General features: G+C 44.6%; 1 non-coding gene across 1 annotated transcript; it reads right to left on the reverse strand.

The window, feature by feature from the left end:
* Positions 1-11,376: 11,376 nt before the first annotated feature.
* Positions 11,377-11,483, reverse strand: LOC120668237. The gene has a single exon (XR_005672334.1). It is a non-coding gene; the product is annotated as a small nucleolar RNA R71 (small nucleolar RNA).
* Between the last annotated feature and the right edge of the window lie 2,713 nt (positions 11,484-14,196).

The following is a 14,196-nucleotide window of genomic DNA, read 5'->3' on the forward strand; positions in this document are numbered from 1 at the left end:
ACTAGCCTAGGCAGCGCCTCGCCTTTGAAATGGAGCTCTACATTTCTTCTCTTGTGTGGTGTGTTGAATGGGGTGCTCTCCTCCTCCTTATGTAGCCTCTCCAAACGTGGATCCGCGGTTAGACTTGCGAGGTGGTACTATGCATGTCCGGAATAGATGTAGGGGAGCCGTGGGAATTTACAGCAGAAAGATGGGCCTAATTTGGCCCACTAGGGGGTCGGGTAACCCAGGGGGGTCGGCCGAGCCTAAATGGCACTCCCTTGGGCCTGTCATCTTCTGGACAGCTAATAGGTGGGCCGTGGTCTTGATCCTTGGGTGCATCTTCCTTGTCGTGCCCATTTCATCTAGTTTGTGGGCCCTTCTTGTAAGTGAAACACATGTGCAAGATATTCTGTGCATTTCTTCTCTGTTCACTTGTGTTTTCCTTGTTTTACAGTTGTGGGTGCCTGCAAATGATAATTCACCAAAACTCGTGGAATTTGATTAGTCATAAGCCCTATAACTAAGTTTGGTGATTATTGAACATGAAAAGCTGCAGGAGTTGACGGCTGATTTTAGGACTTAACAGGCGTCAACAACAACCCCACACTTAGCCTTTGCTCGTCCTCAAGTGAAGGAGAAAGGACTAAGTTGGATGCCACTCCTTGGATGTAACCTGCATACAAGTTATTCCAAGCTTCCTCTAGTCCTGTGAACTTTTGAAGTGGCTACCATCCTTTCTTAGGTAATTGAAGAATGGAACGATGCAGACTTCAGGTTCCTAGCTCTTCTTGCTTAGAAACTTAAGTTTTATATTTTGAAACAAAAGAATAGTCTTGCTCCTCAAATTGTTCCCTTGAATCACTCATTTTGTTTCGGATCCTCACCAAGGCAAAGTTGCTGCCTTCTTTTCTCCTATCATCTAATCAGGCTTATGTGGAGCTCAGGGTTGGAGTAGAGAGGCATGCTGGCTTTGCTTCTGTTGCTAAGTCAAAAACAAGATCCAAGCAGAAAGGAGTCATACAATCTGACCAAGATGTGCAAGTGTGTGGGAATATTTGTTTTTTTTTTGTGTGGAGGATGGATGAACTCCTTTCCATGATTCATCTCTCTTCTTTATTTTCCATGGATGTGGACTATCTTTCTCTCTTTTTTTTCTTTTTGACATGCCTTGTGGGCATGTGGCATACCTTCTTTGGGTATGCATCTTTCTTTTTTTATCTTTTTTTTCTAACATGCCTTTTGAGCATGTGGCATACCTTCTTTGGGTATGCATCTTTTATTTCTTTTTTGCATAGCCCACATCCTTTATGGTCACCTTAGAGAGAAAGAGTCATGGTATGTCATGGAGTTTTATTATGTGGGTGGATGACAAAGTTTGCTATCTTCTAGTGTAGAAGAGTAGCATGTGAGTGGACGTGTACGTGATCTTGATCATGAGAGTATAACAAGTCTCTAACAAGGGTCAAAGAATTTGACCAAACTCAAAGCAAAGTCAAACTGCATATGAAGGTTTGAGCATGAACATCTAACTTTGGCTTTGGTAGGATTTCATTAATTTGAGGAGACAAGCTATTGATGGTTTTTTTTAAAGAAATCCCAAGTACTTTGCAAAGAAGAGCATGGTTCCATTCATCCAATCATATCACATTAGTCAATTACTTAGATAGCATGGGGTCCTTATGAAGATATATGTTCACAAGAACTTGAAAGAATGCAAGGAATAAAGAGTATGCAAGTTTAATCATGGAAGCTCTTGGAGTGCACAAGGTGATTGGCAAGGTTTATTGAGTTTAATTTAGTGATCAACAAAAAAAACATTAAACTCAAGAACTTAGGGAGTTTGAGGGTAGAGTTGTGCAAACCATCATTTGAAGAGGAAGAAGAGGGAACTGAGGGAAATCAGAGGTGGTTTGGTCGAACCAGAGGCTCGTCCATCCTTCTCTGGATTCCATCTGTCCTGATCTTCAGCGTGTTGGACCGTCGATGATGTGCAACATGTTGGGGGAGAGATCATAAAAGAGTTTGCAATTGGTGATTTTGAGAGATCTCCCCCACACTTATTCTTGTACATGTTTTTATTTAAAAGGAAAACAAAGGTGGAAACAAAAAGGACTCTACCGGTTTTGAACACCGAGGAGTCTAAACTTTATTCAAAAAAAAGTGAGAAGTGCTTGAAGCACCAATTTTTTTTATTTTTTTTATTTTTTTGATAATCTGGGCTATCTCCTGGCAGTGCTTTATTTATGATCGCAAGGTCGACCATGTGGCTACATCCTGCAACTACCATGGTGATGTAGTTCCCAGCTTCACCACCATTTATTGATTTATCATTGTTCAAGCTGCAAGGTTAGTCCACAAATACAACTACGAGCCCTGCAAAGATATTATGATAAGCAAAATCAAATACAACCATCCTAAAGGGCGTTAACCCTCAGATGATTGTAAGACTCGCAGCGACTTGGCACAAAAGACCACGGAGATGTCAAGGATGAGCATGATCTTCGTGACAAAACTTCATACTCATGGAGAGAGTGGCTTGATCCCCGGATAGAGAAACTCAGGAATGTTCATGGCCCCATAGTGAAAGAGGATGTGTAACTCTGTGGGCCGAATGAAGAATTCTGAGTTCGGGTCATGGGGGAAATGAGTTTCTTTCAACTCATCCCCTCCTTAGGTAGGAAGCTTCGCATTTCATCAAAGATAAACGTGGAGGCAAAGCAATCCTTCCTAAGCTTCCAATAGAAGTTCATGAAGTGTGAACATAACTTCTATTGGGCATCAATCAAAACCAAGGAACAAGATGAGAATTTTGATTCACTTGATTTGATTGGCATCGATAAAAAATCGAGGATAAGGGTGGGAGTTTGTCTCACTCGATTTGATCGGTAAGGTACGAGGGTGAATCAAGTAGCCGGATGAGGAACTAACTTCAGAGAGGATGGCTTTAAAGACTCACCCTACAAGGACGGAAGGTGTGTATGAGGATAACCTTCCAAGGGTAGCAGGGGTAGAGGTAGAGATAAGAAAAGCAAAAAGATACGAGAGTAGAATGGGTAGCAGGGGCGAAGGTAGATCTAAAGAAAAAGAAAACAGATTTTTTTTGTTTTGAAAATATACGAGGACCAACTAGGTTCGAAGTCAGAACAGCAACCGTTCCCCGGCAACGGTGTCAGAAAGCTTGTTGGGTATTTTAATGATGCGAATTAGATCCACAAGCGCACGGATACCGTCGTAGCTTTCACCCGTGACTATTCAAGGGTATCGCATCCACAGGGAACGTGTGTGCACTAACTCCTAACTCAGTCGGTCCAAGGACACACCAAGATTAGGTGGCAAGGCTAGAGAGGAATCATGCATTAGCACTAAAGATGAGTTAAAGGTCGATCTCTCGGGTAAGACTCGCTTCGGGCACCGGCTTACCCCTGAAATAGTCAGGAGACTCCGGAAAATAGCTCTGCGCTATATCCGAACGTGGAGGACTACTAAGGACCAACTGGGCTGTCACCACCTGCGGCCTACCTCACAGACCGTGGGATATAAGGCAAACGAAGTTAACCCTTAGCATAGACACCATGCCTACGCTACTGATTACTACTGCAGTCTAACTATGTCTGATATCCCATAGCAAACTATAGCACTCCGTATAAATACAGAGTGACGAACCCGCGAGTAAGAGAACTGATCTCACCCATACGAAAGTACTATGCAACACAGGAATCATAAATACTAACTTACTCATACCAGAGGAAGCCAGCATCCGTAGAGGTACAAGTTGGAGAAGAGCGCCGACAGGCCGGCGCCCCTCCAAACTACTCCTCACCCTCCTGCTACTCTAAGCACTAGCCTAGGCAGCGCCTCGCCTTTGCAATGGAGCTCTATATTTCTTGTCTTGTGTGGTGTGTTGAATGGGGTGCTCTCCTCCTCCTTATGTAGCCTCTCCAAAGGTGGATCCGCGGTTAAACTTGCGAGTGGTACTATGCACGTCCGGAATAGATGTAGGGGAGCCGTGGGAATTTGCAGCAGAAAGATGGGCCTGATTTGGCCCACTAGGGGGTGAGGCGACCCAGGGGGTCGGCTGAGCCCAAATGGCACTCCCCTGGGCCTGCCATCCTCTGGACAGCTGATAGGTGGGCCCTGGTCTTGATCCTTGGGTTCATCTTCCTAGTCATGCCCATTTCGTCTAGTTTGTGGGCCCTTCTTGTAAGTGAAACACAGGTGCCAGATATTCTGTGCATTTCTTCTCTGTTCACTTGTGTTTTCCTCGTTTTACAGTGGTGGGTGCCTGCAAATGATAATTCACCAAAACTCGTGGAATTTGATTAGTCATAAGACTTATAACTAAGTTTGGTGATTATTGAACATGAAAAGCTGCAGAAGTTGACGGTTGATTTTAGGACTTAACAGCCGTCAACAGTCACAAGAAGCAGGATCAGAAGAGAAGGACTTTAGCAGCCACAACCACAGCCTCCTCAGTAGTATGAGGCTGGTGGTTTGCCGTGGCAGAGTGCCAGCTCCACTGAGGGGACACGACAGGCCCCAGGGCACCGGTCCACCAGTTCCAGCTCCAGTGGACCCCCGATCTCCGCTAGATGCACAGTTTCGTCCAAAGGTTTCGCTACTTTAACTCAGCAGATGGGCGAACTGAACATGCACGCCAACAACATCGACGAGTTGCTTGGCCAGCACATTCAGTCAACCCAGAACTAACAATGACACATAGGCGAGAGGATCCACAACATGAAGTAGCAATAGCAGCAGATGCAGGAGGAGAGGAGGGCTTACTACCGTTGGGCTGGGTTCGACCCCAACCAACAGTAGTGAGCCTGAAGCTAACTTGGGGGAGGACCCCCACGAGAGGTATCTTGTATGAAACTCTACCTTTACCGCTTTCAAAACCATTGCATGAAACGAAATAAAAATTTGCAAAATCAGAAAATCCATAAAAATTTGCATAAGTAAAATCAAATAAAAATTAGCAAAACTTAGAAAAAACCCAAAAATATTTACTTGCTTTCCAATATGTGTAGTTTTTCCTTGTTGAGATGATGAATAGATTCTCTGTTAGTTACTTTCATATGCCTAGTTACAACCTTGTGCTCTACCTAAATTTTGAGTTTGGTGGCTAATTGTTCAAACCTTAAGCTTGAAACTTGTGGGTAGTAAAAAGCAGAATCCAAATCTAGGTTGTTGTGGGTTATGATATGGCTGAAAAGAGTTGCTACGATCTTCTCCTATGTGATGCTTGATGTCCGGAGTATTTCTTTCAAAAATACGAAAATAAAATAAAGTTCCTCGGTGATATGAAATTCCCATCCAGAGCCATATGAGTTACAAGTTCACTAGTAAGTTGGCCCGTTCTAACGCTACGGGTAAAAAAAAAACAAACACATTTAAGTGCAGCATCACATAATTCTACTCAGAAAGAATGCATACAGGGTTGTGATAAGACCGGGAGCCCAAGCAAATAGCTTGCATCTCTTCTCTTGCAAATCCATCTATACAATTCCACACATTGATGGTAAGAAAACATGAAAATTAAAAAGTAAGAAAATAACATACTTGCAATTTAACACTTCTCCTAAACTCGAGTATCCCATGTTGCTGACAACAACTATGCTATCACTGTCAAGCCTCTCTCTTATCCGTGAAACATCTATTTTCTTAACTTCACCAGTGAATCCATAGTCAATACCATTGACCACCCCTCTTCTCAGCCAATGGAAGATGCATATATTGAATACTATCATTGCAGGACCCCATGCCAAGTTCAGCAGAACTAATAAGTACAAAAAAACAGGGCAAGGAAATGATAGAAGAGACAGGTGAATCAAGTGTTATTTATGTGAGTTTCTAGATTATTTTCAACTCAACCTATAAACTTGAATTAAGCATTATTGCACTGCAAACCAAAGACCTTTGAAGTGGAAAATGTTGTTACCATGTCCGAAAATTGCATCGAAAGAAGATGGATGACCAATACTAAATGGGAGGGCTATCACTGTTTGCAAAATGGACATAAAGCAGGCAGCATGTTTTTATGTTGTAGAGCTAGGTCGATAGAGAATAGGAAACAATAGAGGATATATAAGAATATTAGGATTTATTGGATTATGGAAAAGTTGATTATAGGAATATTGTGCTTGTGTTACCTTTAAGTCTCTTGGTCGCATAGATCCTCGATGTAATGTTTATGTCCTTTTCTCTGCGGGTCAAAGATATGGAAACAGCACAGCCATAGTAAATCATCAGAACAACAAATCTTAACTGTATGTTGGACTGGTTTTGAACAAAAGAAGAACTGGCAAAGGTGTCTGTCCACTATATTTTCTCTGCAATACAATGCCAATGGTTCAGACTAATGCTACTATGCCAAATATACTTGCTTCAGATGGCTGTAGATACAACAGATAAAAGATTCCAATTTATGTTCTTATATAACTGCAAAGATTAAATAGTATTTGTGTTTGTTATTTGCTTAGTTGCCTGCATTCAGGAAGCACATTCATTTATAGATGTTCTAACAAAACCATGAAGGACAACTCAGAAATATAGCTGTATACGCATTGCAATTCCTATTATAATTTATGCAGAGGAAATCTCTAAGAACAAATTTAGCTAACAAAAAGACATATACAAATTACAAAGCCTACTTAAAGTATCTCATCAATTAATTGATTCAGAGCCATATGATTCTTCATTCAGCCAACTCATTTATATAGCGTGCTTCATCACCATTGAATATATTTATGATCTGAATATTGGTCACTTCTAGAAAAAAAATGCATTAAGTCATGCTTTTATATTGAACAAGTGATATGCAGGAGAGAAAGACAGCTGTACCAGCTAGAGATGAATATGCATGAGTAACAGATTTAATAGATTTCGAGCTAGCGTTTGAATATGGCACGAAAAAGAAAAGGCATCATTATGAGATATAGTATGGGGAGCCAAAAGTAGCTGCCAAATGTAAGCACCTCATTAAGTTGTCTCTAATTGGCGGACACCATCAAGCAGTCTCTACGCGTTACCTCTCAGATCGAAGCTCCGCATGCCGCCTTGCTTGCACGCCCTCTGCTTGATCTCGACCCCATATGCACAGTCTCAGCATCGTCCTTGATCTCGACCCCATAAGCAATTCGTTTGCTGGCAATTTATCCTAGATTAATGACAACTAAACATTAATCTGTGCTGTCATGGTAGTAAAATGAAATCAACTCACATCATTGTCGTCGTCCGATTCATCTTCAGAACTGCCCTCATGGCTGCTGCTCTCTTGCTTGCATGTCCGGCGTGAGGAGCTGCACGGATGTGCCCACATCTTCAGACAGCATAATTAACTTTGAATCAGGTTTGAACTCCTCTCCTCACAACCAATCTTGGATCACCATCATTACATCTGTATGTCAGAATAATGAACTCAAATGAGAAGTGGGTACTGTCCTTGTTTCGTTGACAAAGCTAATCTCCTAAATCAAGTAATTTAACCTAAGTTCTCGTAGTGGTGGTGATGGCTCTCATGATACTGGAGCCGCTGGTGATGGCGGAGCCTGAGGTGATGGCTCCCGTGAAAATGGAGCAGCTGGTGATGCATCTCGTTTATGCCATAGAATGGTGCTGCCGACAATTCTCCAAGGAAACTCTTTCCATTTGCAGTGGTGATGTCTATCTCGTTATCCTCATAGCTTGATTTCAAGAGTTGCTCCACTTGTACGCATGCATATAGGCTGGGATCGGTTTTCCCTCAAATAAACCCCTAGCCGGATGCACCTGGGCCTTGGTTACTTCCTTTGTCTTTCCAACTCTGCCGACAGGATAGAGCAACAAGCAGAGAGTAATACTCCTTATGGTATCCACCGAGTATTGCTGAGCTATGGTCGAGGCGGCACTACTCTGTGCACATGCCGAACTCGCTTGGCCAAGTACCAGAGGGGGCATTGTTGATGCTCAATAAAGATCAATTCTAAGCGTCAACTTGATCAGAAAATCATGAGAGTTTGCATTTCTTACACGCATCATTATCCAATTAAATGCCTAAATCCACTTTACCCCTAGAACATATGCAAGATGTGTTTTCGAGCTAAAATGCATGATTCACGCACACTTTGATCCAAGATAAAATCATCGACAAATCAGAGCACGAGATTCAGGCTCAAATGGATCAAAAGAGGCCCATGCACCAAAGCAAACCGGTTTAGGACAAGGCCTTGCACATGGATTTAGGACAAGGGATGGCAAGACAGCCCACCAGAGGAAGTTGGGGAGTGTTGGCGTGACTGGGCCGCTGGCCGACCAGCCTGTGGGCCCCACCAGCTCAACCCTTCGACGTGGCAGCATCCCATTGGCTCCCAATGGCGGTTCAGCAAGGCTTGGCTACAAAAACGCCATGCACAGCCGCATGGCTCCCTCCTATAAATATGAGAGGGGGGAATCAAGACACACCTCAAGTGGCAAGCTCAAGCTCTTCTCTTGTTTTAGCTCTATAGGTTAGTGGAGTTTAGGCTGGGTTTAGTAGTCATCGGGTCTCCGAAGTTGCTTAGGAGTTTTGGTATTGGTTCATATCTAGTTCTCCTTTGTAATTCTCGGTCGTTTGTAATATACTTAATCTATGGTTACTGATATCTGCATGAGTTATATCCTGAGATATCAGACATATACTTCATGATTTGTGTGCATTATTGCCTTGTGCTTGAGATGATTAACATATTAGCTTTAGAACTCTGGCGGCTGCTCCAGTATTCGTATGTTTTCTCTAGTATGATGTTTGTCCATCCGGAGGGTGGGGGCTCCACGCGGGATACTAGAGTATCACTTGTCGCCCTTTCCCACGGTTTAATTAAGTGTTGTTGGATGTCGCCCTTTCCCACGGTTTGTAGAGGTAGCCGGCAGGTGGTGACAGCCCTGTCCGTGTCCAGTAATCCTCCACGTTCGGATTGGGGGTAGGAGGTCCATAAAGAGATGTATAGTTTGGTCGGGCTTCTCCTGTCAAGCTAGTAGCGGTCTCCCAGTTGTACCAGTATAGATATAGTTAACCTAGAACATAAGGCCCGAGCTGCTAACTTCTTCCTTTCTCCCTACCTTTAGAATATTTAGAGTTGAGTGTAAACTTGTGTGTCACACTACCTTATCATACCATATATCTTACCCTTGTTTATGCAAATGAATATCCAATCAAGATTAGTTCATTAACTAGCCTATGCATCTTTAACCGCCACCTTCCCTGCGGAAATATAAATGACACCCCGGAATACTTTCATGTAAAATGCTGCAGCGGTATTCCGTGCACTTGCGAATTTATTCGTGGTTCATAAAATATCTGCCACTCCCTTGGCGTTCGCGAGCGTCACCGTTCGGGATCACCCAATCCTAGCGGTGACGTTGGTGAGCGCCAACAAGCATTTTTGGCGCCGTTGTCGGGGAAGGCATAGGTTAAATGGAATAGGCACAGTTATGACTGAAACCGAAATTGGTATTCGCTTGCTAAACAGGCTAACTTGGCTTTGTTTTCACTTTAATGTGAAAATAGGGTAGTGTATGGCCGGCTTCGATCTACCGCAAAACTTCACTCTGTTGACATTTTGTAGCGTCACGAATAGAATCCGCAAGCTCACGGATATCATCATAGGCTTTCACCCAAGAGTATTCCAGGGTATCATATCCACAGGGGAACATGAGTATACTATCTAAGGCTCGAATTCGTCCATGGATACCACACTACTGAAGAGGTAAGGGGTTGAGACGATCTCCTAAGGCTCAAAACCTAAGATAAGATCTAGCTTCGCCATTTAATTTGGGCTAATGGCTTCCCCTGGCTAAAAGGCAGACGCTCCAAAAATTGCGCACTGTTATGTACCCGAACATGGAGGATTACTGGGCTCTAACAGGGCTGACACCACTTGCAGGCTACCTCTACAAAACGTGGGGTATAAAACAACCAAGCGGTAAAAGCAAGCCTAGACACCATGTCTACGCTATCTCGTACTAACTCTAGAGGCGATCAATCATCCATCTCTATCAGGAGTCCTACTCTAGAGTCATCCACTACTCTCGTAGACGCTTAATCCAGTAAAAGATAGAAACTAGAACTTGAATTTAAACTCTATTTCTGAGGAACATAAGAAATCACAAATACTTACTATGATTGATAAGCATCCGTCGAGATACAAGCGGAGATGAGTGCCGACAGACCCGACACTACCCCGACTCTCCCTCACTCTCGTAGAGGTACAATTTGGAGAAGAGCGTCGATAAACCGGTGCCCCTCCTGAGTACCTCTACCCCCTAACCTTTGCAAGGCAACTCTCAACTCTACAAGTGAGTGAAGAGTGAAGTGTGAGATGTTCCTATTCTTACCCCCTTCACTACTATTTATAGAGGGGGTACATGGGTGCTCGGCCGGGAGATGAAGCCTCTTGCACCTGGAACCACCTTCTACATCCAATCAGGAAGCGCCATGTGCAAGCTGGAGACGAAAGGGCCCAGTGGATGGTCGGCCAATTTTGGACAGGAGACTGGTGAGTGGGCCCTTAGGTCGGTTCTGGGTGACATGGCATCAAACTACGTCGATTGCATGCCCTGGTGGGTCCATGGATCCTCGTGCTTGCGTTTGATTGGTCGAGAAGAGATTGCCTCAGATTGATGATGTGTCACTTGCTCATGGGCTGTATCTCCTTCTCATGTGAGGCTGTCAAGTGGGCCATTTGATCCTTGTGCTTGCCTATGAGTGGTTAGGCATTTGTACCATGGATCATACTTGCTAATTTTCTGCATTTTTGGCCCAAATTCACTTGCATGCATTTTCAGACCAACATCTGTGGAATTTGTCAATAAATTAACCTATGCTAGCATTTATTCCTTTTGATGCTCGCATTTTTCATGATATTTGATGGTCAAAGATGGGTCAAAATAGACCATCAACACACTCAAAATTCAGAGTCACTTTTGAGAAGAGTTCGACCTCATGTCGTGCCTCCTCAGATCTCACTCTCGGCAGCCGAACCAGTCATTAGTGTGCCATCCACATCCAACTCCATGGCCCAGAAGACGCTTCACGATTACTATACTCCCTCTGCTACCCAGGTTCCTACCGGACTTGAGGTCAACATGGGAGGAGAGAATTTCGAGATCAAGACGGGTCTCATTACGATGGTGCAGGCCAGCCCTTTTTGCGGCAAGGCCAACGAGGATGCTATTGCTCATCTCCAACAATTCTTGGAGCTCTACAGCACTTTTGTTATCAAGGGAGTATCTCAGGATGCGATCCGGCTCTGACTGTTTCCGTTCTCTCTTCTGGGGAGAGCAAAGTAGTGGTTCTATGCTAACAAAAGCTCTGTGGACACCTGGAACAATTGTGCCAAGGCGTTCCTCGCAAAATTCTTTCCGATGGGCAAAACTAATGCTCTTCATGGAAGGATTTCAAGCTTCCAGCAGGCATGTAATGAGTCAATTTCCGAGGCTTGGGAGAGGCTTTAGGAGTACATCCTTGTGTGTCCGCACCATGGGATGGACAATTGGCTCATTCTTCAAAATTTCTACAACGGGCTGGGTCAAACGGCCCGTGATCATGTGGATGCTGCAGCGGGCGGAGCTTTCTTCTTGCTGACTACTGATAGAGCCACAACATCAATCGAGAAGATAGTGTCCAACCAAGGTTGGAGCGATAATCGACTCCAACAATGCCACCAAGGCATGCACATCGTCTAGGAGACGGACATGCTCACTGCGAAGATTGATCTCCTCCTTAAGAAGTTTGAGGATTATTCCAAAGATAAGGATCAGGTACAGAGACTCCAAGCCTTAGATGCTCGCATGACGTGCGAGGTCTGCGGAAACACCGGACACTCGAGCAATGACTGCCCAGAGACCCAAGAAGAAGCAATGTACCTTAACGGCAACAACAACAATGGGTTTCGTCCACAAGGAGGTTAGGGGTGGTATCAACCATGCCCATACTACCAAGGAGGTAATGGTAATTCAAATTCTTTTAGTCCTAACCAGCCAACCTTGAGGGATCTTGTCTATGGCCAAGCAAAGATCAATGAGTCAATTCAGAAGAAGCTAGCCGCCAACGACAAATCCTTGGAGACTATCCATGCCAAGATGGATGGCTTCTCCACTGCTATCAAGAACCAGCTGAGTTTCAACAAGATGCTTGAAACTCAACTCACTCAGTTGGCCGCTGCTACTCCTACTGCTGAAGTAGGGAAGATCCCGGGGAAACCCGAATCTACCCTGGAGAGTGTTAGTGCTGTGACTACCAAATAGGGTAAGTCATCATGGAAATCACCTTTTACCAGCTATGCAGAGAAACTCACACGGCTCAGAAGAGGACCATGGGGAGAATTGGCAGCAATGATAAGGGAGCATCCCGAAACCCCAATGATCAGTTGCTCAATCTTCGATTGCAACTTCGATCATGCTCTGTGCGACCTTGGAGCAAGTGTCAACATTATGCCCAAGGTAACATTCGAGAAACTGAGCTATTCTGCACTTTCCCCTACTATGATGTGTGTGCAGTTGGCCGACTCCACCATAAGATACCCCAAAGGAATTGTTGAAAACCTCTTGGTGCGAGTCAAGGACACTTTCATACTCACGGACTTTGTGGTCCTCGATATGGAAGGCAATCTTGGGATTCTGCTCATACTCGGGCGGCCATTCCTAAGAGATGCCAAGGCCAGGATAGATGTTGGAACATGAAAGATCAGTCTCCGCATCATGGGAAAGACAGTGAAATTTAGGTTTTAAAACAAGAAGGAACTATTCCTGATTCATGAGGATAGCGAGAGGAAAGGATTATGGGCTGAACCCGGCTGGAAAGATTGGAAGATTCATGACTCTCCATCCAAACCTGCTTGGGAGGATTGGGAGATCCATGATCCCCCAGCCTAGCTAGCAGGGGAAGACAAAAAAAATTCATGACCTCATATCTGTTGACGGTGCTTAAGTGCCATTTTCAACCGTCAACTATACTCAGTAATCAAGGAAAACTACATGCCTTACACGCATATTTGTATCACTAACCTTGCTCCACAGTTGTTTTTGAGTTTTGTACATTTTCGATGAGCAGGAGCAGAATAAGACGAAAACACGCAGCAGATGCCATACAACTATGCAGAATATCGCATCAAGCGTCACACCCTTACAAAGAGGGCCCACATGTCAGAGGAAACGGGGCCTCCATGCAAGATGCACTAGAGGATAAGGATAAGATCCAACGAATCAACCACTCAGCAAAGGATCAGGCCGAGGGGCTGCCAGGTGTGGTCGGCCGACCCCCTGGGTCGGCCGAACCTGGCCTGGTTCCCGTCCAGGTGCATTTCGTTGAGGAGTAGCTGCCAAGGCACCTGATCACCTTCCATATGTGCGTTGGCGGGAAACCGACCTAGAGAGCTATAAATAGGGCCTCTCTCCACCCCCCTCAACACACACACACACACACTTCATTTCCACCATTCCAAGAAGGCTCTCCTCTCTCTTGCTCTCTTAGCTAGGTAGTGGAGCTAGGCTAGTTCTTCTTTAGCGAGCAAGTCGTCCTCGGGGTCGTCGAGCAATCCTCGGCTCCCTGGTATGGCTTTGTATCCGATTTGTCAGACTTCTATTCATAATAAAGAGTTGTGCCATAATTGCTTTACTATCCTGGTAGTTTATCAATCCATGCTTAGTTCGTTCATGAGTTATGCTAAAGTCTTGGTTAGGCCAGATGATCCGGGTATGGATAGAGGTTCGATGTGCTTTCGGGCTTGCTCTAGTGTTTTACTTGTCCATCCGAAGGGTGGGAGACCTGGGGGCACTAGAGTAGTGACTTCAGACACAAGCATGGTGCTCAGGTATGCGGGATCCTTCAAATATGACTGTGCTCCACGTTGTGACTGGGGTAGATGGCAGGTGGTGACAGCCCTGTCCGTCCGGCGTAACAGCGGTGTTGCGTTTAGCGTACTCCCCGATGTTTGGGTTCGGTGTAGGAGTTCATGCAAAGAGGTAACTGGACTGGATGTACTCTGGTGCGGGACCTTCTCCCCGCTATTCCATTTTCCTGGCACCTATAGTCCTAACCATGTCCAAACATAACCCCAGCTTTGGATAGAAGCACTAGGACACCTAACCTAGCCTAAGCTCCAGCTGACTTAACATAGAGTAGATTAGTTCCTTTCATTTGTTGTTTCTCTCTTTTATTCCTTCCTCTTGGAGTGTGGATGTGTGATGTGTCACATTACC

This window comes from Panicum virgatum, chromosome 3N (assembly GCF_016808335.1).
Source record: "Panicum virgatum strain AP13 chromosome 3N, P.virgatum_v5, whole genome shotgun sequence".
In the NCBI taxonomy this organism is placed as follows: domain Eukaryota; kingdom Viridiplantae; phylum Streptophyta; class Magnoliopsida; order Poales; family Poaceae; genus Panicum; species Panicum virgatum.